The sequence below is a fragment of the Bos taurus genome, chromosome 9 (genome assembly GCF_002263795.3).
Source record: "Bos taurus isolate L1 Dominette 01449 registration number 42190680 breed Hereford chromosome 9, ARS-UCD2.0, whole genome shotgun sequence".
NCBI lineage: Eukaryota > Metazoa > Chordata > Mammalia > Artiodactyla > Bovidae > Bos > Bos taurus.
The window spans coordinates 96,926,744-96,932,175 of NC_037336.1; the positions used below are offsets into that span (position 1 = coordinate 96,926,744).

General features: G+C 48.7%; 1 non-coding gene across 1 annotated transcript; it reads right to left on the bottom strand.

The window, feature by feature from the left end:
* Nucleotides 1-416: 416 nt before the first annotated feature.
* Nucleotides 417-488, bottom strand: TRNAG-UCC (transfer RNA glycine (anticodon UCC)). Its single transcript has one exon. It is a non-coding gene; the product is annotated as a tRNA-Gly (tRNA).
* Between the last annotated feature and the right edge of the window lie 4,944 nt (nt 489-5,432).

The following is a 5,432-nucleotide window of genomic DNA, read 5'->3' on the forward strand; positions in this document are numbered from 1 at the left end:
GTTTTTTTTAATTCATTAATTTTTTGTCTGCTTCCTGATAGTCATTGCATCACGCAGGATCTTTCATTGTGGCCTGTGAACTCTACAGTTCCCACGCTCGGGCTTAGCTGCTCTGAGGAATGTGGGCTCTTAGTTTCCTGGCCAGAAATCAAGCCCACGTGTGCTGCATAGCCCAGCGGATTCTTAAATCACTGAACCACCAGGGAGGTCACCATATTGTGTGATTTTTTTTTTTAATTTTGATAAGTATGGGTTACCTTTATAAACAGAGAACTGAAGCATTTTTTTTAAAATAAATATTGTTCTCACCTGATGACATAATGCTTTTCTTTTTTTAATATTTATTTTTATTTATTTATTTGGGTTGGGTTTTTTAGCTGTAGCATTCGAACTCAGTTGCCGCATGTGGGATCTAGTTCCCCAGCCAGGGATTGAACCTGGGCCCCTGCATTGGAAGTGCAGAGTCTTAGCCACTGGACTACCAGGAAAGTCCCTCGATAACGCTTTTCTTTATTTGGCAAGTTATAGCCTAGTGGCACCTTGGTGTGTGTTAGTCGCTGAGTCGTGTCTGACTCCTTATGACCCCATGGACTATAGGCCACCAGGCTCCTCTGTCCATGGGATTCTCCAGGCAAGAATACTGCAGTGGGTTGCCATACCCTTCTCTAGGGGATATGGCAGGCAGATTCTTTACCCTCTGAGCCACCAGGGAAGCCCAGGGGCACCTTGGAGGGTGATCTAATTAAAGTATGGCCTGATCCTGGACCATGAGGGTGGGAGCTTTTTAGAAATGCAGAGTCCAGGGCCCCGCCCCAGACCCAGTAAATTAGAAACTGCGTTTTCACAGCATCCCCAGGAAACGCACATGCACATGAGAGCTTGAGAAGTACTCGTCTGAGTCCCAATCTCTCATTTTACAGAAGACACTTCAGGTCCAGGAAGGCTGAGTCTGCTTGCCCTGGGTTCCCCAGCAAACAGGAAACAGAACTGAAACAAAGCCGCAGTTTTTAGTGATTCCCCACCTCGGGATTCTTTCTGCCGTATTTCTCCGGCTTTCAGAAGAAAAGCAGGTCTGAAAGAAAACCTATTGGCATCAAAATGTTAAAAAGAGAATTTCTACTTGAACTCATGTTCATTATTCTAAGTGTAGTTATTAAACGTCCATCTATACTCCATACATTTGAGTTTGTGCTTAGTTTTACCCAAAGAAAATTAATCTTGGAATTTGGCAACTATCAGAGGAAAGTTGGCAAAAGAGCAAGTGACATCTTTTCTCCATGATCACTCATTTCATCTTGGTTTCAGGCCAAAGCCAAGTCTAGTTGAATAAAACCTAGCTCCACGACTGATTTGTAAGAGGCGACAGAAAGGAAAATGGGCTCCACAGGCCCCCTTGTTTCTGCTTCGCCACTTTCCAGTCTGCTTGTTCCTCATCCAGCTACCTTTGCCAAAGGGAGCTTTGCAAATAAAAATAAGAGAATGTGGCTCTCCCCTCTCCCATCTCTGTCCTTGGGCGCATGAGCATCCCCTGTATAAGTTTTCCTTTGAGTTACTTACAATAGACACGTAATTCTTCATTTAACTTTTTGGAGCCTCAGCTTCCTCCTACCTCCAATTCATGGAGTGACTGTGATGTTTACATGAGACAGTGCATGTGGAGCACCGAAAATATCGTAGAACCTCCAAAACCACTGTCATGCTTTTCTCTGTCCTACCCGATTCACTGGATTTCCCAGGTGGCGCTAATGGTAAAGAACCTGCCTGCCCGTGCAAGACACATAAGAGACAGGAGTTGGATCCCTAGGTCGGGAAGATCCCCTGGAGGAGGGCTTGGCAACCCACTGCAGTATTCTGGTCTGGAGAATCCCATGAACAGAGGAGCCTGGTGGCTACAGTCTGTAGAGTCACGAAGAGTCAGACACGACTGAAATAACTTAGCAGACATGCACACGCCTCATTCATTAAAATACAGATGACTTTCAGATCCATATATTCGGTTGGCCTCTGTCTTCTAAACCTCAGACCCATTTACCTAATTAGCTGATGAATATCTCCAGGAAGACATACTAAAATGCCAAGTGCTCAGTCGCTCAGTTGTGTCCGACTCTTTTCGACCCCATGGACTGCAGCCCACCAGGTTCCATGGGAGTCTCCAGGCAAAAAATACTAGAGTGAGTTGCCGTTTCTTCTCCAGGGGCATCTTTCTGACCCAGGGATTGAACACATGTCTCTGACGTCTCCTGCATTGGCAGGCAGATTCTTCCACACTGAGACACCTCAGGGAAGCTAGCCATCCTAAAGGCTTCTGCAATTGAACGCTTCCAAAAACTTTTGACCCCAAGCTAGCCAGCGTTCTGCAGTCCTTTCGGCAAGTTTCTGGTTCCCTATTGTGGTGAAAGGTGACGCCAGAGTTACCTGATTCTTTCCAATTCCTCTTGTAATCTTTCTCCCCACACCATGCCCACACCATCCTGTTAATCCTCTTCTCAAAGACGTTTACCAATAGCCCTCTCCCCTGGTGCTGCTCAGGACTTCTCTCCTGGTTGTCTGCCAAAAAAAAAAAAAAAACCCGCTTCAGATTTTTTCAGTACACCAAGTCCCCACATAGGAACATTCAAGTTGCAAACTTTCAAAGATGCAAACATGCCTTTGCACATCCAGTCACATATTTCTTCACGTGTCTGGTGCACACGGTCACATGCACACATCCTCTGCAGGGGGCCGCACTTCGCTGTTCAGCACAGTGGGAAAGAATCCACCTCCCAAGGCAGCAGTTGCAGGAGACTTGGGTTCAATCCCCAGTCAGGAAGATCCCCTGAAGGAGGAGATGGCAACCCGCTCCTGAATTCTTGCCTGGAGAATTCCATGGACAGAGCAACCTGGCGGGCTACAGTTCTCGGGGGTTGCAAAGAGCTGGACACGACTGAAGGACTGAGCGTGTACACACACACACACACACACACACACACACACACACACACTGTATAGAGTACATTAGTACAGTGTCTTTAGTTCAAGCCCAGGATGTTTGGAAGCAAGCATAAAAGCAGCAGCGGCGTAGCTGGTACCACTGTACTTTTCAAGGTCTGTACTGTAAGATTAGAAATGTTTTCTCTATTTTTTTGCGTATTGTTTGTGTAAAAATTATTATAAACCTATTACAGTGCAGTACTATACAGCCAATTGTGTTAGCCGGGTGCCTTGGCTAACTTTGTTGGACTTACGAACACAGTCTTGAAATGAAACTGGTTCGTAGTAGGGGACTTACTGTGTAAAACTTTAACTCCTTTGGGTTACATGCAATGCCCTTTATGATCCGGCCCTACTCTCCCTCCAATCTCGCGTCTCCCTTCAATCTCCTCTCTTTCCGTACCCCTCCAAGGATCACCCTTCTTTCACCGTTCACCAGCTGACTTCACTCTCTCAAGCCTCCAAGACTTATTGACTACCTCCTCCAGGAAGCCCTCAACTCTTTAAAAGGAAAACCAGTCCGAGTGTATCTGTATTAATGCCCTTTACGAAATGACATCCAATTGGCTGTTGTTTCTATAGGTTTATTCTTGCCTAGCTTGTGAGGTTAGGATCTTTGTTTTCAAAGAGCTGACATGTCAAAGGCCTTTGTAAATACTCACTGCATCGGAGACATCATCACCAGGTCTCCTTTTTCCAAGGGGTAACTGGGACTCTGTTTCCACTTCTGTAACTCAAAGTAGTTTCTTTTGAGCAATCCTTTTTATCCTTATTTTCGTATGTTAAAAATACATTCAAGAGAAAGCTTTGACTCTACAGAGTCACCTCCCTCGTTTTCACATATTGTGCTCTTTTTCAGTTTTTGTTCGTATGCAGGCATAGTTTCAAAGTAAAAGTCACTCAGTCGTGTCCAACTCTTTGGGACCCCGTGGACTATACAGTCCATGGAATTCTCCAGGCCAGAATACTGGAGTGGGTAGCCTTTCCCTTCTCCAGGGCATCTTCCCAACCCAGGGATTGAACCCAGGTCTCCTGCGCTGCAGGCGGATTCTTTATCAACTGAGCTATCAGGGTAGGCATAGTTTATTTTCCTGTGTCGTACCAGTGAAGAAACTTCCATCACATTTTTGTTTCACGCATCCTAAACAGATTTCTTTTCTGGAAAATTCTGTATTGTATTGATTTGTGGCCGTGCTGGGTCTTCATCGATGTGCAGACTTTTCTCCAGCAGCAAGCGGGGGCTATCACTGCAGCACCAGGGCTTCTCACGGCAGTGGTTTCTCTTGTTGCAGAGCATGGGCTCTCGGACCCACAGGAGTTGTAACCCAGGAGCTCAGCAGTTGCAATTCTTGGGCTCTAGAGGACAGGTTCAGGAGTTGGGGCGCAAGGGCTTAGCTGTTCCAAGGCACGTGGGATCTTCCTGGGTCAGGGATCACACCCATGTCTCCTCCATTGGCAGGTGGATTCTTCACCACTGAGCCACCTGGGAAGCCTGGCCACTGTCTCCTGCCATGTAATTGAACACGTCTCCCCTTGTTCCGAGTGTGCTGCTGCTGCTGCTGCTGCTAAGTCACTTCAGTCGTGTCTGACTGTGCGACCCCATAGATAGTAGCCCACCAGGCTCCTCCGTCCCTGGGATTCTCTAGGCAAGAACACTGCAGTGGGTTGCCATCTCCTTCTCCAGTGCATGCTAAGTCACTTCAGTCGTGTCCGACTCTGTGCAACCCCATGGACAGCAGCCCACCAGGCTCCTCTGTCAAAGGAATTCTCTAGGCAAGAGTACTGGAGTGGGTTGCCATTTCCTTCTCCATGTTCTGAGTGTGCTGACATGGAAAGAGGGTGGGCTTTTGGAGAAAACACAGCTGGGTCAGGACCCTGGCGGAGGAGATTTAATCCTGTTGCAGCTGCATGCAGCCTTTCCCGAGGAGGAGAGCTGAGAGGTAGGGGACCCCTCGAGACAATCAGGAAGACGGAAGCACGCCCTGCCTGCCTTACCCCACAGACCCACCCACATCCCACACCAGGGCGGGAAAGTCTGGAGGACTTGAGCCTCGCTCCAAGTTGAAGCTGCCAGGCACGCCAGCCAGACAGCTCCCCAAGGACCCTGTGGCCCAGGGCAGTGGACGTGGCCAGTGCCCAGAGGCAGATCTGGGGCAGCTGGCTGAGCAGGGACCTTTGCCAGAGGAAAAAGGGGAGGAGAGGGGCAGGGGACTCAACACAGCCAAAGTGGAAGAGAAACGGGCATGCCTCAGGGAAGAGAGTGATGCCCGCGTGGGGCTGACCGCCCTGCGTGTCCGCCTGCCACTCCGACACCGCTCTGCTTCTAGCCGAGCTGCGTTTGTCCCCCGAGGTTTGCTGTGAGCGACCCCCCCACCCCCGCACCCTTCGCTGTGCAGGGACCCAGGCACCTCCTGCAGTGACCCAGGCATTGGCAACACCTGCCCCTAAACCCGCAGCTGCTG